The sequence below is a fragment of the Geotrypetes seraphini genome, chromosome 7 (genome assembly GCF_902459505.1).
Source record: "Geotrypetes seraphini chromosome 7, aGeoSer1.1, whole genome shotgun sequence".
In the NCBI taxonomy this organism is placed as follows: Eukaryota; Metazoa; Chordata; class Amphibia; order Gymnophiona; family Dermophiidae; genus Geotrypetes; species Geotrypetes seraphini.
In genome coordinates this window covers 54,027,414-54,053,245 of record NC_047090.1, presented here as the reverse complement: position 1 = coordinate 54,053,245, position 25,832 = coordinate 54,027,414, and the positions used below count along the sequence as shown (strand labels likewise).

Below are 25,832 nucleotides of genomic sequence, written 5' to 3'. Positions count from 1 at the left end.
TACACAATATACCGTTGTCCAGTCTGGCGGGAAAATATCCGTTCTCAATCTGTAAGCCTCAGACGTTAAATCTACACAGAGATAACCGTACAGCTTTCTGGTGGCACCCTCGAAGGCCTCTAAAAAGAATTGTGATTTTCCAGGGTAGCTAGGGATTTTCTGTCTAGCTAGAATGGCTATCTGTAACTTATCTCTAGGATTCTTAAAGAGAACCATGTATTTGGTGTTTAAAGTTATAGTCCAGCTTGTTTTACCCTGGCTGAAAACATTCTGAACTATATATATGATGCTCAGGTTTCTGTGATGTACGTACTTAGTAAAGACATTCTCTATTTCGCCGCTTTTACAGGCAGAATCGATTAGATCATCTACATAACCAAGTTTACTTTATGGGTTGGAAACATTCGGTCATTGTTAAAAATATCAGGCAAAATGTCCGTAAAAGTAATAAAAGGATATTTATTTAACATTTCGTTATACAAAGGTTGCCAACAACTATAACACCAAACAATATTGTCAGGTATGACAGACAATACACAGCCAGCGTGTTCTAACAGTTTTTTTTAACAAAGAAGCTCTTGCCTGAATTAGACGGTCCTGTTAATATACAAGAGAAAGGGTGCGACCAGAGGGCATCCACCATGCTAGTATCCATAGGGTAGTGTGCTGAACCCATCCTCCTCCTTCACTCTGTCATACACCAACTTGCTGTGTTTTTTTTAATCACATCGGTTTCTATAGCCCACCTCTTTTTGTTTCTTATAATACCGGTTTGTTGCACCCCTATCTTTTTCTGGGGTAAACCCTCTGCACCTGGTTTGTAGTCAAAACTAGATCTTTTAAACTAGTAAAATTGATTTTCTGGCTGTTTTCTACATTTAACGTTATCCCTTTCACTTTAATACAGGTCTTTCCACTTGACAGTTTGTAACCGTATGTTTTAGGACCCGCTGATACATACTCTGTTATATGTTCATCTGAAGGTATCTCGCTGGTGAGCTCCCCTAAATAATCACCCAGAGGGGGGTTCTAGTCACCCTCGCAGCTCACAAATATCACAGAATCTGTATCGTGATACAGACAACGTTCTTGTAGACTGTCTAGAACAGGGCTGCCCAAGTCCGGTCCTCGAGAACTACTGGCAGATCAGGTTTTCAGGATATCCACAATGAATATGCATGAGAGAGAGATTTGCATACCAAGAAGGCAGTGCAGGCCAATCTCTCTCATGCATATTCATTGTGGATATCCTGAAAACCTGGCCTGCCAGTAGATCTCGAGGACCGGACTTGGGCAGCCCTGGTCTAGAAGTTTGTACAACTCTAAATGCGCATAGGCTGTTGTAAAACAGGCGATGAAAACATTAGTGTTGCTGGGCAACGTAGTGTGGTCTTTTGAGTGCTTCCAAGACATGCAGGCCTTTTCATAATCGATAAATTTGCACGATGAAACCTCAAATTCAAGGGAAAATAGGTATTTAAAGAGATCATCGGGCTCTCTGATAATGCTAACAGTGGGCAGGTTTGTCCTTTGACCAAATTTCCCCCACAGAGAATTTAAGAAAAGTTTTGCTATTTGGTGTTTAGCAGGGTTTAGCTGAATATGGTCTGCATGCAAAAGTACACTTTCTTTTCTACAGAAATCAGAGATGTACATGGTTTGTTTTTTCTGTATCATTGCACCATCGGGGGTAGTCAGAAGCCTCTTGTTTTTGACAGAGGTGTATTTTGATGTATTCAGAAAACAGACTGTCAGATTTTTTCTCAAAATGCCAGATTTCATAGATTTCAACAACCACATACCCTTTTCAATGGAAACATCCATCTCCACCATGCACCAAGTCCCCATGAAAGCTCTCTCCTCATCCGTATGGGCACACGTTTCCTGTTGCCGTGTGTCGGCGCACGTACGGCACAAAGGAAACATAAGCTTACCGCCCACCCTGACGGGTAACACCTGGAAAAAGATCTCTCTCGGAGGATATACTTTTGCTTTTATAAAACCAAATTTCTCATAAATGATTTGCGGATGGCCTGTTGGACATTCCTTTGTTTTATTGACAAAAGAGTATAGGGCTGGTAAAATCGTAGTAGTGTATTTTTTCCCCAGGTTTTGTTTTGTAGTATAGAGAAACAGCATTTGTTCTACCCCCAAAAAGGGCATCTCGTGGGTTGCGGTAATGCAGCGCTAGCCAGGAAGTCTGCACAGCTCCTATTATTTTCTTTGACTATCCGCTTCCACTAATGCTCCCACAGACTCACGACCTTGAAGCCCAGGCTTTCCAGGTAGGCTATCTTTAGCTGCTTTTTGTCATAAAGAAAGTCATAGGTCGTGGCTGCTACAGGATTCTTTATCATTATAACAGACCGGACAGCCGTGATAAAAGCAACTATTAAATTCAAAAGCTGTTTCTACCCCATCAATGACAATGTAACCGTCAAGAAAATAAGATCCCACCTTTCTTTCACCCCCATTTAGAACATGCATGATCTGTATATTTTGTGCAGCCTCTTGATACAGCAACCATTGAATAGAGGGGGATGAATATCTCTTTTTGTGTCTGTGATAGTTATCTGGGGGGGATGAGCGCCACTGAACATGGCCATACATAGAGGCTAGGGTTATATATTAGAAGGGGTCTAAACAATTCATTAGAATTTCTGAAGTATCCTCTCATTCTACAACCACATCTTTTTGTGTCATTTTCATGATTTCAGCTCTGTACAGAACACATGCCTGTCACAAAATAGCCACATCCTGTTGACAGTAATAAGCCAGCTCTTTTTGCAAATCAAGCGTCTTGTGCTGGTTGTCCTTGTACCATTTTAAAAATTCCTCTTTTTTTTTCAGGCATCATGTTTCCCACACCATAATGCTCCATATCCGGCATACGCCCCACATAGTCTTGATTTTCCTGAGTATTAAAAAAATGCAGGAAATAACCCTTACAGCCTGGAAAACCTAAGGCCTTTGGAAGTTTGCTAAGTTTCATAGGTAGAAAATTTAGAGTCTTGCCACCTTGAACCAACAAACCTGTGTCCATCTTTTCCTTAACAGTTGGCTAAGGACAAAATACCCATCATAGCCTTTGGCATTATGGGCTATGAAGGTATAGTCTTTAAATTTTTTGTCACAAACAATCTGTATATAGGCAAAAATACACTCAAGACCTTTGAATTCCCATTTTCTTGTTTCGTACAAGTCCTCCGCATATATGTAATTAGGAATGTGCCAGCCCATTTCCTGCATACATTCGCAGTCATAAATAATATACTTTTCAGATGTTTTGAGTTTATCGATAGGGGTCATAAAACGTAAGTGTATGTCGTCACTGCTTAAGGGTTCATGGCATAGCTTACACATCCTACCCTTACATTTATGTTTCTTGTTCACATAGGACTCGCATTTCAGACACAGTGTTTTAGATAAACACTCCACTTCTTTTTTCTGCGCCAGCTGCATATGTCTATCTAAACAGTCTTTAGAGCGACAACACATCTTGCATTTAGGACATCTCTGCTGTATACCGTCATTGTTCAAACACGTCTGTGTCGAACAAAGACGACACCATAATGTACAGGAGTGGTCGTGACTATAGAGCTTCTGGCAAGAAGTATAGAAATTACGCTCCCTGTATAATTTTTTAACATTGGTTATGCCGTAGAAATGATCGTCATTTAGCAATAAGAAAACCGTTTTAGGATACACTGGTTAATCTGATGTTTTAAAGCAACGCCACAAGTTTCTATACAACACAACTTTTGTATTTATCTTTAAATGTTGTTCTATGGTTGCTACATCGAGCATGACTTTTTTATGTACCGACCACCCCAAATCATTATGTAGCTTTTCAGCACCTGTTAACAGTTCAGCATATGTGAGTTTTACCAGCGACATAAGAGCTTTAAGGCTACCGGCAAAACACAGGATATTGCCTGTGTTATTCAAATCTATTAAATACATCATTTTTTTCTGCAAAATCTGGCTAAACAGTATAGATTTTAACACCCTATGGGCCTCACCACCCTTGTTTCTTATTACAAGTACAACAACACAGAATAAATCACAGACCTGTATTTCTCTGTAACTTTGAAGGAGTTTAGCAACCTGGTCTAAGAAATCATCAGCATCTAGCGATTCGGGATTTAATTTACCAGAAAACAAGGAGTTATGAAAAAGCGATGAATGTAGATGCACTTGTACGTAGTCACTGGGCGATACTCTGTTGCTAACATCATCCAGGATATGTTGAATGCCTTGGCATATAGCATTTTGAGCCTCATGTAATGATGTTATCCTGTCTAAATTAATGAAACAAAATTCTTCTGAATAAAGTACACCATGAATCTTGTCCAGTTTACGATCCCATCTTTTCACAAACTGGACATAGCTGATTGGTTTTGAATCTTCAGAAGAACCTAATGCACCCTTATTTGAACCGTCCTCTGACACCTTGCTGCTATCAGGATAATTATCACCTTCATAACATTCTTCATCTTCTGTGCAGTCTGGCCCTGAGATGCTTTTGCTGTCTTTTTCCTGTTAGACTTTTCTGTCGGCTTCACGGTATCTGCTTGTGACTTTCTAACATTTTCTTGATCTACAATTTATAACATAGTATAACCGTTAATACTTTTGCCCCCTTTGAGGATCTGACTGCCTAATATTTTCTTGATCAACCATTATAAAAGTAATGACATTTTCTTTATATTAGTCTCCTTACAAAATCAGAATACTTACTATTTCATTTATCTTTTGGTTTCCGGTAAACACCTTTGGGCTCTGGTTCACCATTTAAGAAGCTTTCACTATGTGATCTTTTCCTGTTAGACTTTTCTGTCGGGTTCACGGTATCTGCTTGCGACTTTCTAACATTTTCCCGATCTACAATTTATAACATAGCATAACCGTTAATACACATTTTCTTCAGGGTTCTGACTGTGCTTAACATTTTCTTGATCAACCATTATAAAAGTATAGAAATTTTTCTTTTAACTCTAGTTTCCTTACAAAAACCAGGATACCTACTATTTAGTTTATCTTTTGGCTTCCAGTAAGGAACCGGTTGTTGGTTAGAACATGTCGATGTAGAAGGTGTCGGTTCTCCAGCCGTTTCTTAGTCTAATCATAACGTAAAAAAAAAAATGTCTTGTAGATGCTGGTTTTTTGTTTTATTTTTAAAAAACAAACAAACATATGTGCCAGATAAATCAACTGTCACTTACTGTTTAACAATTTCTGTTGTCTTTTTCTGGTAAGAGATAGTTTATTTCTACCATCAGACCCCCGTTCCTGTTTTAAATGCAATGATAGATTCAGAGACAGAAAAAAAAAATGATATCCCTAAAAACAAAAATAAAAGCCCCTTTTCTACTCACCATGTTAGCAGTTGATGTATCTGGGGTCCGGTGTAACATTCACAAAAACCAGAACGTTTGCTGGTCTCGTCACTGCGTATTTTTTATACACTTACAACCAGTGTTCCCTCTAAGCGGGCGGGTGTTGTGAGCAAACTTTTTTCACTGTGAGCTAAAAATATCGGGCGCCAGCAAGTTATGAGCCAAATAAATATGTTGCTTTCTACCACAGAACTTCCTTACGTTTGTATGGAATCTATCCCCTTTCAACTTTAGAGAGTGCCCTCTCGTTCTCCCTGCCTTAGCTACTAAGTCTATTCCCTTCAGTACCTTGAATGTTTCTATCATGTCCCCTCTCAATCTCCTCTGCTCAAGGGAGAAGAGGCCCAGTTTCTCTAATCTTTCGCTGTACGGCAACTCCTCCAGCCCCTTAACCATTTTAGTTGCTCTTCTCTGGATCCTTTCGAGTAGTACCGTGTCCTTCTTAAAGTACCAGTGCTGGACGCAGTACTCCAGGTGAGGGCGTACCATGGCCCGGTACAGCAGCATGATAACCTTCTCTGTCTCTTCAGTCCAGCATCTGCCCCTTCCATTCACTGTCTGTCTTTCCCTGCCATCTCTCCTCCTGCCCCCCCCACCCCCCAATTTGGTCTAGCATCCATCATCTTCCTTCTGTTCCCCTCATGGTCTGGCATCTCTATCCTTCCCTCCCCCCTGTGGTTTTTAGCATATCTCTCTTCTCATTTCCTCCACTCAGATCTGATCATTCTCTGCTCTCTCTTCCCTTTTCTTCTCTGGTCTTCCTTCTCTATTTTCTGCCTCCATCTAAATTAAATTCTTTCTTACTATTTAGTCCCGTTTCCCTCTTTTCACTGTGTCTACACACAGCTTGTCACCCCTTTCCCTCACCCCTCCATTATCTTACTATTTTCTTCCCCCTTTATTTATCTCCTCCTTCCATCCAGTATGTGTTCTTTCCCCACTTCCATTCAGCATCTGCTCTCCCTTCTCAACTGACATCCATCTGCCTTCTGCTCTCTCTCCCTTCTTCTCACTTCCCTCATCTGTCCCCTTCTCTCTCTCTCTCATCTCCCCCCTTCCATCATCTGCCCCTTCTCTCTCTCTCTCTCTCCCCCCCCCCCCCAACTTCCATCATCTGCCCCCCTTCCCCTCACCTTTGTGGGTCACTTTCTTTCCCCTGAGGGTGGCTCATGTCACAGGGGAAGCTTTGGCCGAGCAGAACCGCTTGATTGACAGTGGAACTTACTTGATTGATGTCGATGCTGGGGCCCGTTGCCGTTTGAAGGAAAAAAAAAAAAGGTGGAAAAAAGGAACCTGTAAAGGCGAGAGGAAGGGAAACCTCCAGGACAGCTGCTTTTTGCCCTCCTTCAGCGGCCCAAGAGTTCAGACCAGCAGCGGCAGCTCTGTATGCTTTTAACTTCGGCACAGAGCTGCCCCTAATCAATAGTTTAGCGCGGTTTCATGAGGCAGCCTCGGGGCCTTTGATAGCCGGCCCGCTTCGATGATGCGATGTGGGCCGGCCTAGCAAAGGCCCCGAGGCTGCCTTATGAAACCGCGCTAAACTATTGATTAGGGGCAGCTCTGTGCCGAAGTTAAAAGCATACACAGCTGCCGCTGCTGGTCTGGAGGTGCGGAGACAAGGCAGGAGGCAAACGCGGTGGAAGGCAGGAGTCCCGGCGAAGGCAGGAGTCCCGGCACAGCGACTGCAACAGGAAGTTGCAAGTCAGCTGACGCCGGCCTTTCGTTGTGGCGGGGACCGAATCCTTCGCGGACCGGCAAGATTTTGTTTGCGGACCGGCGGTTGAAGAACTGTGCTCTACACTGTGTGCGCTGTGACGAGAAACTTGTGCGCTGCGAGGTAATATTTTGTGCGTCAGCGCACCCCAGCGCAGCTTAGCGGGAACACTGCTTACAACCCTCTATAGAAGTTATCCATTCACAAAGGCTTTATTGTATGTCTAAGGCCTCTGCTAGATCTTGTTTGTCTTGGTTAGTCATTTTAGATATCAAAATGACCCCTACGTGCCTAGAGCCTAGTTCCTTATAACCTGTCACACCTTCTATTGTTTTAGTTTGGGCTGATAATTCACGTGGCTAGCCATTCCTAAAACACACCACACATTTGTAATTTTTAAAAAAAAAATCTTTATTTTACAATAAATGTTTAAACTTTTATACAAACAAGCAGTTACATACTGTATTTCCCACAATCCCAAGAATAAAAACATGTTTTAAAAAAGTTACATACTGTATTTCCCACAATCCCAAGAATAAAACCATGTTATAAAAAGCATTTCTTTTGAAGAATGATTTATAATCGGTGTCACGGATTAAATCATTTACAATCTCTACATATTCACCATCTCTCATGAAATTGACCAATCTATTGAGTAGTCATGGCCCATTTATAGAGGTCTTAATATCTCTGATTAAATCAATGATTATATTAATGCTTTCATTACAAAGCATCAGTATTTTCATTTTATAGTCTACAAAAGTGACTACATTTACCATACGTTCTAGGCACAGCATATCACAAGTTTTCCTGAGTTTCTGTTGTATATCCTTTTGCCCCCATATCAAGCAATCATGGTGTTTTTGCCCCCCCCAGCTCGTATTAAGCAGGCTCCACAATCTTCATCCTTCACGCCTTGCAGACATTTATTTAGAATGCAGTATACAGCTACCTTTATAACTGATTTAAGTTCTGTTGGTGTTTTGGAAAGGCCTATGCCGGTCCACAAACCATAATCACAAGAATCTTCAGGTCTTAATTTTAGTTTACGTTCATTCACCGCTGGTTCTCTTTGAAACGAGCAGAAAAAACACAAACAGGATAGATTTATCATCGGTATGTACACCTTGCACACAGGTTTCTGTGATCGTGAAGATCCGCCACTTCCCTACAAAAAAAAAACCATATAGAAATAAATTTTCCTTTTTAAAACACACGAATACATCCAGCTTCATAAAACCCTTCAACACCAACCCCTGGCAATGAAAAGTGTGTGTGTGTCTCTCTCTCTTACTATGGAAGATCCTGGCTTTTCCAATATGTCTTTCGCTTCAACGTCAGCTGCAGCTTCATAAAATTTGATATCTGAAGTATTATCCTCTGGTAGTTCATAGCCTGCATCTTCATTTTCTGTGTCCGAATCATATAGCTTTTGAGCGTCTGGAAACGCCTGTATTTCAGAATCTGTTAATTCGCGCGTATGCTCCCCGGTATCTGCCGTCACATCAATCAGTTTTTCAGCCAGTGGGTAACCCTCTTTCTCTGCATTACAGTCTTTAAGAAAGTTACGAGATCTCTTGGTAGGCCTTTTTTCAGTTACCTGGTGTTAAAGGGGTCCATGTTTTCTTTGTCTGATTCGTACAGTTTTTCTGTCATCGGGTAAACCTCTTTTTCTACATCACGGTCTTTAAGAAAGTAACTCAATCTACGCGCCTTTGGGGCAGTCATTTTGTTTGACGGCTTGAGAACCTTTATTTCTGTTGCTAACAGCTATGAGAACTTTTATTTCTGATGTTAACAGCTGTTTGTTAAAGATCTAAGGCATACGTCACTATGACAACATCAGGGGTCCGGGACATGTTCAGACAAGTTTAAACACACCTCCCCCTCTCCCCTTGCAAGGCTTTATCGGGGAGGCTGCAAGACGGATCAACCAATGAGCCATGAAATAGTGCCACATTTTGGATTTTAAAGTCTTGTTAAATCTTTCCTCTACAGCTGCTTTAACATCATTATGGGTCACAAAATGGCAAACACCTCTTTGTTTTAATAAATTCTTCAGAGACTTATTTAAAAATTCTTTACCCTTGTCTGTTTGAAGTTTTTCAGGTGTACGCCCTAAATTAAATATTGTTTCAAAGGCTTTGGTAACTTCGTGACCGGTTTTTGTTTTTAAACTCACGGCCCATGCATATTTTGACAGGATATCTATTACTGTTAAGATGTATTTGTAACCGTTGTTATAACGGGCAAAGGCTGACATGTCGTCTAAGTCACTTTGCCATTGGCTGTCAACTTCTGACACCATTATTTTATTTCTTTTAAAATGGATACTAGCTGGTCTGTGTAAATTGTATGCGTTTTGACCGGTGACCCAGTCCACTACGTTTTTTTCTCCGGACTGTACTCTCTCTCTTTTTTTGCCGCTTGAAGTAGAGGGTTAATGCCTCCATAGCTACCTGCCGCATTCGGATCATAATAAATTTGCTTCAGTAAAGATTCTTTCATGTTCCATTCAGCTCTGTCAACTTAGCTCTAAATAAAAAAATAGGTCTTAAAACTCTGCCTTTTAACAGATGCTGTTAGGTGACAGGTTTTTTTTTCCAGATTGTTAAAGACTAAGGCATAGTCAGTATGACAACACCAGGGGGCCGGGTCATGTTCAGACCGGTTTAAACACACCTCCCCCTCTCCCCCCCTTGGCTTTATCAGGGGCTGCAAGGGGCTTATCAGCCGTCACCATGACAATATGGGTGTTACCCATGCAACCATTAACTCAGAATTCCTACTGAAAGTGTTTGTTAAAAACCAGGAAAGAAAAAAAAAATGCAGCCTTTTCTAAGCTATTTCTGCACTGCTCTTAAAAACTGGTATTTAAAAACAGGAAAAAACCAAAAACAGCTGTAAATGTCTTTTCTTTTGTGATCTGCATGTGCATTGCTCTAACCATGAGATCTTAAAACCTGTTAAAATAAAGACACTTTTTTCTGGCCACATCATTTCCAGGGGAAAATGCATTTCCGTCTCATCAGAAAAGCGCATTTCCAGCGCTTCATTTACCTTATTTCCACCTAGGTCATCATAATGTACATTTCCGGTAGGGCAGGTACTCCCATTTCCTATGATGTCATCAAAAAGCGTATTTACGGGGTCAAACACGCCATTTCTGGTGACATCATCAGAAAGTGCATTTCTGGTGATGTGGCATGGGGTGGGGGCATGTGGGGCCACCACCATTCATTCCTATGGGGCGGGGCATGGGAGGGGCTACCATTCATTCCTATGGGAGGGGCGGGGCATGGGCAGAAGGGGGCATGGTGTGGGCAGGGCCTGGGTGGGGCTAAAGGAAAAGTGGACATGGAGTGGGCAGGGCATGGGCGGGGTTTGGGTAAAAGTGGGTGGAGAGCGGGCAGGGTTTGGGCAGAGTGGGCGTGGTGTGGGCGGGGCCTAACCCAGGAGTGACCACTGATTGGTCGTTCCTTATCTTTGACAGTTGTCAATCATTTTGACATGAGGTGTACCCATTATACTACTACCACTGTTTCTAAGCGGACCCAACAGTTAACTCCTGTACTATGTCTTGCATTCCAGCAAGGACCAAATCTAAAATAGCTCCCCCTCTTGTCAGTTCCCAGATCAGTTGCTCCAAGAAGCAGTCATTTATGACATCTAGGAATTTTACCTCCCTAGCACTCCCCGATGTAACATTTAACCAGTCAATGTTGGGGTAATTGAAATCACAAAAAAACACCAATAACTTATCCACATACAATCAGGTGGATTAGCCAAACACCATGTAAATGCTCTAAGCACTATTAATATGCAATTACCATGGAAACTCTCAAAAATGTCACGTTGCAGATCTTCGCAATCCCCCTGTGTCTTCACTACTCTGAATAACTTTGTATCGTCCACAAATTTAATCACCTCACTCTTCGTACCAATGTCCAGATCGTTTATAAAGATGTTGAAGAGCACGGGTCCAAGCACCGAGCCCTGTAGCACCCCACTGGTGACGCTCTTCCAGTCCAAGTATTGTCCATTTACTCCCACTCTCTGTTTCCTATGCTCCAGCCAGTTTTTAATCCATGTGAGTATTTCACCCTCAATTCCATGGCTCGCAATTTTCCTAAGTAGTCGTTCATGCGGAACCTTGTCAAACGCTTTCTGAAAATCCAGATATACAATGTCGATTGGGTCGCTCTTGTCTATCTGTCTGTTTACTCCCTCAAAGAAGTGCAGCAAGTGCATCAAACATGATCTGCCTTTGCTAAAACCGTGCTGACTGGTCCTCATCAGCCCTTGTCCGTCAAGGTGATCACTGATGCGGTCCTTTATCAGCGACTCTACCATCTTTCCCAGTACCAAGGCCAGACTCACTGGTCTGTAGTTTCCCGGATCTCCCTCAAACCTTTCTTGAAGATTGGCGTAACATTCGCCACATTCCAGTCTTCTGGAATCTTTCCTGATTTGATCGACAGATTGGCTATTAGTTGAAGCAGTCAGCTATGGTCCTTTTCAGTTCCTTGATGACCCTCAGATGGATGCCATCCGGTCCTGGGGATTTATTGCTTTTAAGCCTATCAATCTGCCTACACACCTCCTCTAGACTGACCATCAATCCTGTCAGCTTTCCGTCTTCGTTTCCTGCATATAGCCTGATGGGTTCTGGTATGCTGTGTAAATCTTCTTTGGTAAATAAAGAAGCAAAAAATGTGTTCAGTTTGTCGGTGATTGCTTTGTCCTCCTTTAGCGCTACCTTTATTCTATGGTCATCCAACGGACCCACCGCTTCCTTTGCAGGTCGTTTCCCCTTAATATATCGAAAGAACGGCTTGTGATCGCTGTTTCCCAGCATCCCTTCTACTTCTACATCTTGTGCCAGTCCTCGCAGGCCATTTAGAATTAAGTCCAGAATGGCATTTCCTCTAGTATTTTCCTTGACAAGTTGTTCCACGAAGTAATCGCCTACAGCATCCAAAAACTTGGTCTCTCTAACACAGCTGGAGGTGCCTAGGTTCCAGTCTATTCCAGTATAGTTGAAGTCACCCATGATAACTGCATTACCTCCCTTGAAATTGCATTTAATCTCATCCATCATTTCTCTGTCAATTTCTTCGGACTGCCCTGGGGGTCGGTAGGAGATGCTGATCTTCGTTTCCAGGCCATTTGTTCCCAGAATTTTGACCCATAGAGACTCTAACTTATCCGTCTGTTGTGACGTGTTCGCTCCAGTAAATTCAATTCCCTCTTTGACGTATATGGCAATGCCTCCACCTTTTTGAGTCACTCTGCCTCTGCGGTATAGTTTCCTGGTAGCACAGTATCCCCAACATTTTCCTCGGTCCACCATGTTTCCGTGATGCCTACGATGTCAACATTATCTTTTTGTGCCATAGCTTCTAATTCACCCATATTATTTCTAAGGCTCCTTGCGTTCGTGTACATACACTTGAGTTTGCGACCTGGTCCTTTCTTACATTTCCTTCCCTCTTGTGTCATTTTCAATCTGTCTTGCCTGTGATCCGGTGAGTTTTTCCCTCTATCTTCTTTCACGGCATCCTCCGGGTATACCGGTTCCCGAATCATCGCTGGTGACGCTCTTCCAAATGGACAATACTCGGACTGGAAAAACGTCACCAGCGGGATGCCGCAGGGCTTGGTGCTTAGACCTGTGCTCTTCAACATCTTCATAAATGATCTGGACATAGGTATGATGAGTGAGGTGATAAAATTTGCGGATGATACGGAGTTATTCAGAGTAGTGAAGACACAGGGGGATTGCGAAGATCTATAATGTGACATAATCAGGCTTGAGGAATGGGCTGCGACATGGCAGATGAGGATCAACGTGGACAAGTGTAAAGTGATGCATGTTGGTAACAAAAATCTCATGCACAAATACAGGATGTCCGGGGCGGTACTTGGAGAGACCTCCCAGGAAAGGGACTTGGGAGTTCTGATCGACAAGTCAATGAAGCCATCCGCACAATGTGCATCGGCGGTGAAAAGGGCGAACAGAATGCTAGGAATAATAAAGAAGGGGATCACAAACAGGTCAGAGAAGGTTATCATGCCGCTGTACCAGGCCATGGTGCGCCCTCACCTGGAGTACTGCGTACAGCACTGGTCATCGTACATGAAGGACATGGTACTACTCGAAAGAGTCCGGAGAAGAGTGACTAAGATGGTTAAGGGGTTGGAGGAGCTGCCGTACAGTGAAAGATTAAAGAAACTGAGCCTCTTCTCCCTCGAGCAGAGAAGATTGAGAGGGGACATGATCGAAACATTCAAGGTACTGAAAGGGATAGACTTAGTAGATAAGGACAGGTTGTTCACTCTCTCCAAGGTAGGGAGAACGAGAGGGCACTCTCTAAAGTTGAAAGGGGATAGATTCCGTACGAACATAAGGAAGTTCTTCTTCACCCAGAGAGTGGTGGAGAGCTGGAACGCTCTTCCGGAGTCTGTCATAGGGGAAAACACCCTCCAGGGATTCAAGACAAAGTTGGACAAGTTCTTGCTGAACAAGGACTTACACTGATAGGGCTAGTCTCAGTTAGGGTGCTGGTCTTTGAAAGAGGGCCGCCGCGTGAGCGGACTGTTAGGCAGGATGGACCACTGGTCTGACCCAGCAGCGGCAATTTTTATGTTCTTAAGACTCTCTCTTGGTCGACTGTTGGCTTTCCCCTTCTTCCTATTTGAAAAATGTCTCAATTTCTCTCTTGATGTTGCTTGCAAGTAGCCTCGTTCTGTCTCTGCTGAGGTGGAGTCCCTCCTTCCTGCATAGCTTGCTCTTCCCCCAGAACGACGTCCAGTTGCGCACGAAGTGGAATCCTTCTTCCACACACCAGCGCCGCATCCATGCATTGACTGCTTGCAGCTCCATCTGCCTCTTCTCATCAGCCCTGGATACTGGCAGGATCTCTGAGAATGCTATCCTCTGTGTTCTGGTCTTTCAGCTTCCTTCCTAGCATCCGGAACTGGTCCTTCAGTACTTCCCTGTTGTAGTTCCTGTTGCTCACATTGTTCGTCACCATCGCCGTATCTTCTTCCACACTGTCGATGTGGCTCACTATGTATATAGAAAATATAGAAAAATGCAAAGTGATGCACCTAGGCACGAAGAACAAGGAACATGAATATAAAATGTTAGGTGTGACATTGAGCAAGAGTGAACAAGAAAGGGACCTGGGGGTACTGATAGACCGGACACTGAAACCGTCAGCACAATGCGCGGCGGCTGCAAAGAAAGCGAACAGGATGTTGGGCATGATCAAGAAGGGAATCACAAGTAGATCGGCTAACGTCATAATGCCGCTTTACAGAGCAATGGTCAGGCCACACCTGGAGTATTGTATCCAACACTGGTCTCCCTACCTAAAAAAGGAGATAACCCTGCTGAAAAGGGTACAAAGGCGAGCTACAAAGCTAGTAAAAGGTATGGGAAATTTGAGCTACAAAGAACGCCTCAGAAAACCGAGCTTGTTCACTCTAGAGAAAAGAAGAATGCGTGGAGATATGATAGAGACGTTTAAAATACTAAAAGGACTAGATAAAATCCAGCAAGATGCATCGTTATTCACATTGTCAAATGTGACTCGGACGAGAGGTCATGTACGGAAGTTGAGAGATGACAAGCCCAGGACAAATGTCAGGAAGTTCTGTTTCACACAGCGAGTGGTAGACGCTTGGAACGCTCTCCCGGAGGACGTTGTGACGGAGACCTCCATTATAGGATTCAAGGGCAAGTTGGATGCATACCTCCTTGCAAATCACATTGAGGGATACAGGTAAACAAGGTCTCATTATGAAGCACCTAGTTGGGCCTCCGCGTGTGCGGATCACCGGACTGGATGGACCAAGGGTCTGATTCGGTGAAGGCATTTCTTATGTTTCTTATGTTTATGTCTTCTAACTTGGCTTCCGGTAGGCAGGTCACCAGCCAATCCAGTCTTCCTCCCGCTATGTGGCTGTTGACTTGTCTGATGATGAAGTCCTTCATGATTGCTGTCCTCTCTATCATCTCTTGATTCTCCAGCCACAGGTCCTTGTCCCTAGGCTTGCATTCGTGCTAACAGTTATCCACTCAGAAATCTGAAGAAGCCAGCCCTAGCCGAGAGCCACCCTGAAGCCACCAGCAAATTGCTGCTATCTGGCTCTGTCCAGGAGAATAATAATAATAATAATAATTTTATTCTTGTATACCGCCATACCCAAAGAAGTTCTAGGCGGTTCACATTCATTAATTACGATCCGCGGTGACACACGGATTTACAAAATTTTAACAAAATTACATACAGTGAAGAGTGGCATGTGGGGAACACTTTAACTGAGAATTAGCAGTAGTAACGGTAAAACAGAAGGTACTTAAAAGTGGAAAAACTCAGCAGAGATCATCAAGAGAAGAGGGACTCCTGTCAAGAGTGCATGGGCACTCAGGCCAAGAAGATCGCCTCCAAGGAGGTTGCCCGAACCCCAGAACCTGCAGATAAACCCAGGCCAAGAAAGCTGGACAATCCAAGAGCATTCTAACCTGTTGACGAAGGTTCTATCTACTCACCCTTAGAAGAAATGCACGACTCCGTCTAGAAATGAAGAGAAGCCCTAGAAAATCCAGAGTTGGGGAGGACGTCCCATGCCTCTCCATGAACTTGCCCACGCATGCAGCAGAGACACTACTGTCTTTGTACACTCAATGAGATGGAGCCCAAAGCACCCGCTGTCCCAGGAAGGGTGGACGTGGACCCCCCTGCTGGCAGAAAGCCGCCTCAACTAAAATCAATGGTATGAAAGAGCAGAAGCTTCTGCGAGGCCAAGGGGCTGTGAACTGGAAATGCTGCTGCAGAACATGGAAATGCAGAAACCTGTGATGCTCTGGGGAGATTGAAATATGGAGGTAAACCTCTGAGAGATCCAAGGATACTAGAAACTCCCCTGGAGACAGCAGCTAGCACAGTATACTCTAGACCACTCGGAAAAGGGGGATACCCCAGAAGTGGGTGACCGACCATAGAACCAGAATGTGTCTCCAAATAACCAAGCCCTTCTGGCAGGAGGAAGTATAAGGAGCATTCGCCTAAGCCCTCATTTGTGGTACTGGAACAGATTCAAGCATCCCAAAAACTAAGCAGCGTTGTAGAATATCACAGACCTTGGACTCTGTAGCCAGTGACTTGACAGAGTCCAGAAACCAAGCCAGAGGCAAGCAAAGTAGGATTAACAAGTGTCCGATGCAAGTCAAATCCACTAGCAGAAGACAGGCTGTGAGTGAGGAAACAACGCCTGCCCCAGGCGACATTAGCTCTTTATTTATTTTTTTTTTTTGGGGGGGGGGGTTTGTGTGCACATATGGCGTAGCCACTGCACAGGAACCTGAGGATGCCTGGAATCAGAATTGCGGTAATGGAGATTTAGCTCTGTGAATATCTCTAGGAGGAACAATCTGAATATCCCTGACAACACATGTGGGAGGAACGAAGAGAACTATGATCCCCTCCTGACGGCCAGTGTGTACCACACCTGAGAAAAGGTCATCCCGACCTATAATCGACATGAATATGGCCCTTAAAAGGACAGCCGCTGAAGAAGAACCTCGAGACAGCGGCATCCAAGGATGGGTTCAAAGAAGCCGACATTCAGACTCTGCACTAGCAGAACATGTACTAAGACTTGAATGAGATCATAAAGGATGCCTGGCACCACAGCCACACCAATCTGCACCAGCGGAGAGGACGCATAGCATAGTCACTTACTATTAGCAGGTGTTATCCAAGGACAGCAGGCAGATATTCTCACATATAGTGACGTCATCCACAGAGCCCCGATAAGGACAGGTTTAAAAGTGTAACGCCACTTTAAGAACTTTAGAAAGATCATGACTGTTCGCACCGCGCATGTGCAAGTACCTTCCCACCCAACATAGGCACTTGATTCTTCAATTCAATAAGCCAGCTAAGAAACCAACCAGGGGAGGAGGGTGGGTTGCGAATACATAGTTATATGCAATATATATATATTTTTAATAAATAAATAAATAAAATAAATATCTTCCTGCTGTCCCTGGATAACACCTGTTATAGCAATAACTGTGGTTTATCCCAGGACAAGCAGGCAGCATATTCTCACATGTGGGACTCCCTAGCTTACTAGAATGGGATGAAGGGAGAGTTGGCCATTAGGAAAATAAATTTTGCAATACTGCTTGGCCGAACTGACCATCCCATCTGGAATAAGATTCCAGACAGTAGTATGATGTGAATGCATGAACTGAGGACCAAGTAGCAGCTTTACAGATGTCATCAATACGAGTTGAGTGAAAGAAAGCAACTGAAGCTGCCAGAGCTCTAACTTTGTGGGCTGTGAAACTGTAGTATGATATGATTCATATAACCAAAATACCCGCTATTATTAAAACTCTAATAAGTTAATAGTTAACATTTTTTAATTCAACATATACTTTTTTTTATCATAAATATTAACACAATACATTATAATACATTACATCAATCACCCGACATTTATCAATGAAACTCTCCCTTTCCCAATCCCTTCAGAAAAGTGCATTCATTCACAGTTCAATAACCTTTTGTGCAAAATTTCCCTTGCTGTTAAACCACAATCTTCCAATCTCATTTGCAGTTTATAGATACTTTACTAAAGTCAGTGTCCTGTTCATAATCCTCTTCAAAAGCAACCAGTTTGTTCAGCTTTCAGCCCGACATAGTGCTGTTTCGCAATTAATGCGTCTTCAGGAGCTGAAGTCGAGAACGTTTCTCCTACTACTACACAACATAAACAATATTGTTATCTTTCCACTCCTAATTTCAACATCCATTTTCATTTTCTCTCAACTCTTTTAAATACATCATCATCAACAACCTAATGAAACCTCTTTTAAAAACTCTTTTAAATAACTACTTTTGCAGCCTGAAATCAGCTGTATTTCCAAACTAGATACTCAGCTGACATACTCCGTTTCCACCATCTTGTTTCAAACAGTGCTTACCCAGAATCCATCTCCCTCCTTTTTATCAATTCACTTAATTATCATAATGAATTCCACTTCACTTCCTTATTGAGGCCCCCTGGTTCCTTAGCATCCCATTGATGTATCAATCGTTGATCCTTAGCTAATAACATCTCTGACATATTCCCTCCATGCCATAATTTAATTGTCATTAACACAATGAATTTTAAATCCTCCACCTTATGCTGTATTTGATTCCAATGGGTTATTTTATTTAAGCGTAAATGGGTTATTTTATTTAAGCGTAAATTGATTAAATGTTGTGCAATCCAATATTTGATTTTACGTTTTGTTTGTTCCACGCACTATTTCCCACAGGGACACACAATTCCATACACTACCTGAGCTGTCTCACAATTTGTGTATATTATCCCTATGCATGGGAAGTAGACAGGATTAATGTGTCCAATTCAAATAAGCAATATTATCTACATACCTATTCAATTATTACACTTAAAATGACCCCTATTATCATCCATAATTCCCTTGCTCTTATTATCAGTAAATATATCTTTTAACGAAACAGAACAAAAAAACAATAAAAAAGAAATTTAAAAGAAAAATCAACAAAGGCAAAATAAAACAAAAACAAAAGCAGGAGGCCAAGGGAGACAGCACAAAGATGACCTCACTGGCCGCCATCATGTTGGAATATTCATTTCTATCTCTATCTCTACCTCTGTCTTTATATTTTTATCTTTACTTTTCATAAATTGTTTCTTCAGGTACTTTAGTTAGATTGTGAGCCTTTGGGACAGTTAGGGAATTTCCAAGGACCTATCTTATTTATTTATTGTATCTTTTAATGCATCATTTTTGTAAACCGCTTAGAAACCTCACGGTTATTAGCGGTATATAAGAATTAAATTAAATTGCGCTCCCTGGTGTACACAAACCTAGGTTTATGTTTCAATTGGGGATGCAAATGTCAAACAAGTATGCAGGCGACTGGAAAGGAAATGGCGGAAAAGTGGCACACAAGAACTCAGAACACAATGGCGTAAGGCAATAAACAAATACAAATCCAACATAGCAGAGTCCAAGAAAAACTACTACGCCAGCAAATTAGGTACCAAAACGTTGGACAATAAAAAGCTATTTCACCTGGTACGACAACTCACAACCCCACCGAAACAAGAATCCACTGGACACCACAACAAAATCACAGCTCAAGAACTAGCAGACTTCTTTCTCAACAAAATCAAAAATGTTCAGTCTGAGGTAACCAAAGCTCTCACCACTGAGACACACACTCTGAACCCACCAAAGCAGATCAAATCTGGGCTTCATTCTCCAACCTGTCCATCCCTGACACAAAAAAACTACTATCTAAATTGGCCATTGTGCTGCAGCTCCCTAGACAACTGCTCCTCTTATCTCCTCACTACCGTTCCTGAACAGATCACCATCTGGATTACCAACCTCCTAAATAACTCCCTAAACCAAAGCCACTTGCCAGAAACAATGGGTAAAATAGCATTCACCCCTATACCAAAATCACCAAAAGAAGATTTCTCTTCACCCTCAAACTATCGACCCATTGCTGGCATACCCATCCTGACAAAAATCATCGAGACCCATGTGTGCAAACAGCTTACAACCTACATTGAGCAACACTCATGCCTCCACCCATCCCAATTCGGATTCCGTCAACAACACAGCTTCTCCTCCTCACCCTGATCACAAAAACCAAACAACTGCTCAGTACAGGATGTCAAGCAATACTTCTCCAATGAAATTTAAGCAGCTTTTGATTCAGTAGACCACCACCTACTACTAACAAAAATGTCAGAAATTGGCATAACAGGCACAGTGCTAAGATGATTCTCAGATTTCATACAAAACAGGGAATACATCGTCAAAATGAACAGAGAGATCTCCAACCCCTGGAGGGCCTTCTGTGCGTGCCACAGGTCTCCCCACTCTCCCCCATCCTATTCAACCTCTTCATGAGCTCTCTTAGTAACATCAAATTTGAAGACAAAAGCATATTGACCTAGGCAAATGACATCTTTCTCCTTATTCCCATAACCAACAATCACTCGGACATCATAAACAAAGTTTCACATAATATTGAAAGAATCCAAATCTGGGCAACTATCAACAAACTAAAATTAAACACAACTAAAACCAAAGTTCTATACTTCCACACACCCCAACAGACATCACCAACAAGCATCACTCTTTGATCGGGCAAGACCTTCCCTGTAGAAGAATCCTCCAAAATCCTAGGTTGCATACTGGACTCCACACTTACCATGGAACCACAAATCTCCAGCCTCCGAGAGAAATCTCTCTACACCTTGAGACAATTAAGATTAATCAGACCATACTTTCACCAACACCACTTTGCCTTAATTGTACAACTGATGATACTATCACAAATGGACTACTGCAACTCCATCTACATGAGAATCAACACCGCTCTAATCCACAAAATGCAACTCATCCAAAACACCGCTGTTAGACTAATTTTCAATCTGAGAAAATATGACTCAATTACAGCCTTCACCAGGCAACTGCACTAGCTACCCATCCCATCACGAATAACCTTCAAAACTTCATGCATCATTTACCGCATACTTTACGGAAACTCTGCGGCTCCTCTCATCCAGCTCTTCTCCAAGGCATGGTCTATTTCCCGCAGAACCCTCAACAGAATACTTCTAAATCTCCCTTCCACAAAAAGTCTTCAATACAAACATGTTTTCAACTCCATGCTCACCTTTCTAGGTGTAAAAACTTGGAATGACCTTACAGAAACGACCAGAACAGAACCTAACCACACCATATTCTGGAAGAAAACTCATCTATTTGACACTTAATCACCTGTATCCTCTCCTTCCCCCTCCACCCCTCTCCCTACCCCCTCCTACCCACCTCTTTTCCCTCCCCTCCTCCCTCCTTGCCCCTCTCTATAAGTCGCCTTGAGCCTACCTAGGTATGAGCAACACAGAAATAGAAGATTAGATTAGGTTATATGGTATATATAGATAACGCTATTTATATATTATAATTCGCTCCATTCTCAGGTGTTTAGCTTATTAGAATGGGATGGAGGGAGAGTTGGCCATTAGGAAAATAAATTTTGCAATACTGCTTGGTTGAAGTGACCATCCCGTCTGGAATAAGATTCCAGATAGTAGTGTGATGTGAAGGTATGACCTGAGGACCAAGTAGCAGCTTTACATATCTCATCAATAGGAGTAGAGCAGAGGAAAGCTACTGAAGCTGCCATAGCTCGAACCTTATGAGCTGTGACCCAACTGTCCAGATGCAGCCCAGATGTGAAGCTCTGCAAACGGAGTCACATGGACTGTGGAAGCCATGTGTCCCAGGAGAACCATCATACGTCTGGCTGAGATGGATGGAAGATGGGAGATTTGCTGACAGAGCTGTATCAAAGCATCTTGACGCTTCTGAGGAAGAAACACCCTGAGTTGAATAGTGTCCAATTGAGAGCCTATAAACTGGAACATTTGAGAGGGTTGAAGTTATAACTTGGGAAAGTTGATCTCGAATCTCGGATCTCGAGGCTGCAAACTACAGACTGATGAGTCTCACATCAATAGTATGCAAACTCATGGAAACACTAATCAAACATAAATTAGACGCAATCTTGGATGAGGAGAATGTATGGGATCCCAGTCAACACGGATTCACCAAGGGTAGGTCCTGCCAATCCAATCTCATCAGCTTCTTTGACTGGGTAACAAAACAGCTAGACTTGGGAGAATCCATGGACGTCGTATACCTAGACTTCAGCAAAGCTTTCGATAGTGTCCCGCATCGCAGGTTGTTGAGCAAGATGAAATCAATGGGGCTGGGAAAAACACTAACTACATGGGTCAATGACTGGCTGAGTGGAAGACTTTAGAGGGTGGTAGTTAACGGTATCCTCTCTAAAACATCGGAGGTGATCAGTGGAGTACCGCAGGGCTCAGTCTTGGGCCCGCTCCTTTTCAACATATTCATAGGGGACCTAACTCAGGGGCTTCAAGGTAAGATAACGCTATTCGCTGACGACGTCAAACTATGCAATATAGTGAGAGACGGCAATTCACCCGATAGTATGACACAGGACCTACATTTGTTGGAGCTTTGGTCCTCGACCTGGCAGCTGGACTTCAACGTTAAGAAATGCAAGATCATGCACCTCGGCAGCAGAAATCTGTGCAGAACTTTGGATTCTCGCCCAGAAATAGCTAAGAAGAAAAAAAAAAAAATTAAATTAAAAAAAAAAATAAATTTAAATTGAATCAGGTTGGGCAGACTGGATGGACCATTCGGGTCTTTATCTGCCGTCATCTACTATGTTACTATGTAGAACTTACACCTTGAATGGTGAGACCTTAGCTAGAACTTCAACAGAACGAGACTTGGGAGTGATCATCAGCGCAGACATGAAAACTGCTGATCATGTGGAGAAGGCTTCATCTAAGGCAAGACAGTTGTTAGGTTGCATCCGCAGGAGTTTCGTCAGCCGGAAGCCTGAAGTCATAATGCCATTATACAGAACCATAGTGAGACCTCATTTGGAATACTGTGTGCAATTCTGGAGGCCACACTACCGAAAAGATGTGCTGAGAGTAGAGTCGGTGCAACGGATGGCCACCAGGATGGTCATACAAGGAAAGGCTGAAAAATTTGCAGCTGTACTCACTCGAGGAACGTAGGGAGAGAGGAGACATGATCGAGACGTTTAAGTATATTACCGGCCGTATCGAGATGGAAGAAGAGATTCTCTTTCTCAAAGGACCCTCAGCCACAAGAGGGCATCCACTCAAACTCAGGGGCGGGAAATTTCATGGCGACACCAGGAAATATTTCTTCACCGAGAGTGGTTTATCCTTGGAACGAGCTCCCGGTGCAGGTGATCGAGGCAAACAGCGTGCAAGAATTTAAGAGCAAATGGGATGCCCATGTGGGATCCCTTAGAGGGTTAAGCCAAGGGAACCTGTCAGCAGGAGTGGGATCCCTAGGATAGTAGACTTGGGGGGTGGGTCAGTAGAGTGGGCAGACCTGATGGGCTATGGCCCTTATCTGCCGTCATCTTCTATGTTTCTATGAATCCCAAGTGTTGAAGGAAGAGTATCGTCTGATGGGTCACCAAAAGGATGCCCTGAGAAGAAGGATCCTTGATGAGCCAATCATCCAAGTAGGGAAAAACTTGAAGACCTTGAGAATGGAAGGCTGCGGTAACTACCACCAGGCACTTCGTGAAAACCCTGGGAGATGTACCACCTGAAACCTGAGAAACTTCCTGTAAGCTGGATGGATAGGAATGTGAGTGTAGACCTCTTTGAGGTCTAGAGAGCATAGCCAATCATTGTAATCCAAAAGAGGATACAAAGTCACCAGGGACATCATCCGAAACTTTTCCTTGACTAGAAATTTGTTGAGGCCTCTGAGATCTAAAATTGGTCGAAGACCTCCCGTCTTCTTCAGGACAAGAAAGTAGCGGGAGTGGAACTCCTGATTCTTCTGTGCTGAGGGTACATCTTAGATGGCATTGAGAAGAAGAAGGGAATCAATTTCCCGAAGAAGGAGAGAGGTCTGTTGAGGGTTTGAAAAAGCCTCTCTTGGAGGATGATCTGGAGGAACAGTGAGGAAATGAAGAGAGTATGCCTCTCGAATGACTTAGAACCCAGAGGTCTAAGGTGATCAACTCCCAACGGTGAAAATAAAGTTGGAGAAGACCCCCAATTGGCTGTGGGAGAGACTGAGACAAAGGAACAATGATCATGCTCTCTAGAAGCCCATTAAAAAGACTGTGTGGACTTTGGAGGAGCTGCCGGTTGAAATTTTGGAGTATGCTGCTGTATTTGTTTCTTCTGCTGTGGTCTAATAGGAGCAGAAGGTTTAGTTGAAAAACGCCTGATAAGAAGAGGAAGGTTTAAAAAACTTTGCAGCAGTTGGTTTTGTTTTGGATTTGACCAAAGCATTCCAATATTTCTCATGATCAGTGAGCTTTTGGATGGCATTTTCAATAGGGTCCCCAAAAGGTTCATCCCCTAAGCATGGGATATTAGCCAATCTATCTTGTAGATTAGTATCCATATCTGCAACTCAAAGCCAGGCTAAACGTCTCATGACCACAGACAATGAAGCGGCCCTGGAAGTCAATTCAAAAGTATCATAAGCAGATCATACTGTATACTTTCAAAGTTGGGTGAGAGTGCAAACAATAGACAAACTCCTTCAGATGTTTAGAAGGAAGATATCTTTCAAAACCAGGAAATTTCATGAGAAGATGTTTCAAGTAACAGGAAAAATAGAAACTGTATTTTATGACCCTGTTTGCCAACATGAAATTCTGGTAAAGGTGATGGCCAAATCTGTCCAGAGTGCGCCCCTCTCAGCACTGATGCATAGACTTTGGATGGATTAGACTTCTTTAAAGTAGATTCTAGCACTAAAGATTGGTGCTGAAGCTGTTGCTTGTCAAAACCTGGAATATAAATTATTTTATAAAGAGAGTCCTCCTTTCTGGGAGCCACAGGTATAGTGAGAGGGGTCTCCCAATTCTTATGAAGAGTCTCTTTAAGGATACCATATAATTGGAGTTTTAAGAGCTCTTTAGGAGACTGATCATAATCTAGAGTCTCCAGGAATTCAGCACTATGGGCAGAATCAGCCTCAAGTTTGACAGAGAGGTCTTTATCCAATTATCTAATAAACTTGATAAAAGAAAGTCTCACAGTAGATTTTGTTCTAGGAGGAGACTGGCATGGAGATTTTTCTTTTGACATGTCATAAGCCTTAGTAAACTAAACTAAACTAAACCTTAAGTTTATATACCGCATCATCTCCACGGATGTGGAGCTCAGCACGGCTTACAAGAACTTAAAATATAGGAAGACAAGGAAAAAAAAAAAAGAAGTAGAAGAAAGGGAGAAGTCTGCATCTGAATCGTACTGAAGATCAGAGTCAACCTGCAATTGTGAAGATGACCTGTGATTATGTTTACGTTTGGACCGGTGCCCATCAGATGACAAAGTGGAAGATGGAGTCGGGGACCATGGATACTTAGAAGCATGCTCAGGAAGACGCTTCTGCTCGGGCAAAGATTTGATATGCTTGGAAGCATGATCCGAAGAGCAATGTTTCTTAGAGGGAGTCAGTGTCGGAGACCTGTGACGTTGAGAAACATGTGGAGAATGGTGTTTCCTCTTGAAAGAACATTTGCTAGAATGAGAATGACAAGGAGAAGGAGATGATCGACAATGCCATGACGAACTTGAATGATGAGATGTAGGGCAGGATCTCCGAGATGACTGGTGTTGAGAGGTGCTTCGATGCAGTACCGAAGATCCCATGTCAGTACCGGTAGACCATATGGTATCATGCTCAGGCTGGACTGGTACCGAAACAGTTAGTGTTGGGGTCATAAGGCAAAACATGTTACCAAATTCTAAACAGAAAAGCGCATCTAGCTTTTCTTGGAAAGAAAGCACTGGTACCGTTGGCTTTTCTGCTGGTACCAAAGGTGCCTCGGGGAAGGTGACTTGGATGAAGATGCAACCCTCGATGGAGAAGAGGCAAGCCATAAGAGAGGTTGTTGCTTGGCCAGCCTAAATGGACTCAATGCCATAGTGGCCTGCGAAATGGACTGGGAAGCTGGTAGTTCTAACTGGTTTTACCAGAAGGAGCAATTTCCTCCGACACCAGTGTCGATGCCTTCGATGTCGAA

The 25,832-nt window shown here is 42.9% G+C and overlaps 1 protein-coding gene and 1 long non-coding RNA gene across 3 annotated transcripts in view; both read right to left on the bottom strand.

The window, feature by feature from the left end:
• Nucleotides 1-25,832, bottom strand: part of TMTC1 (transmembrane O-mannosyltransferase targeting cadherins 1) — a 364,529-nt gene that overhangs the window by 224,205 nt on the left and 114,492 nt on the right. The window lies entirely within an intron of this gene.
• LOC117363728 lies at nt 4,061-5,568 on the bottom strand. Of its 2 annotated transcripts, XR_004540116.1 has the most exons (4): nt 5,226-5,568; nt 5,029-5,121; nt 4,741-4,884; nt 4,061-4,600 (listed from the first exon to the last, which is right to left on the bottom strand). It is a non-coding gene; the product is annotated as an uncharacterized LOC117363728 (long non-coding RNA). The 2 variants fall into 2 exon arrangements; XR_004540115.1 differs by having other exon boundaries at nt 5,029-5,568.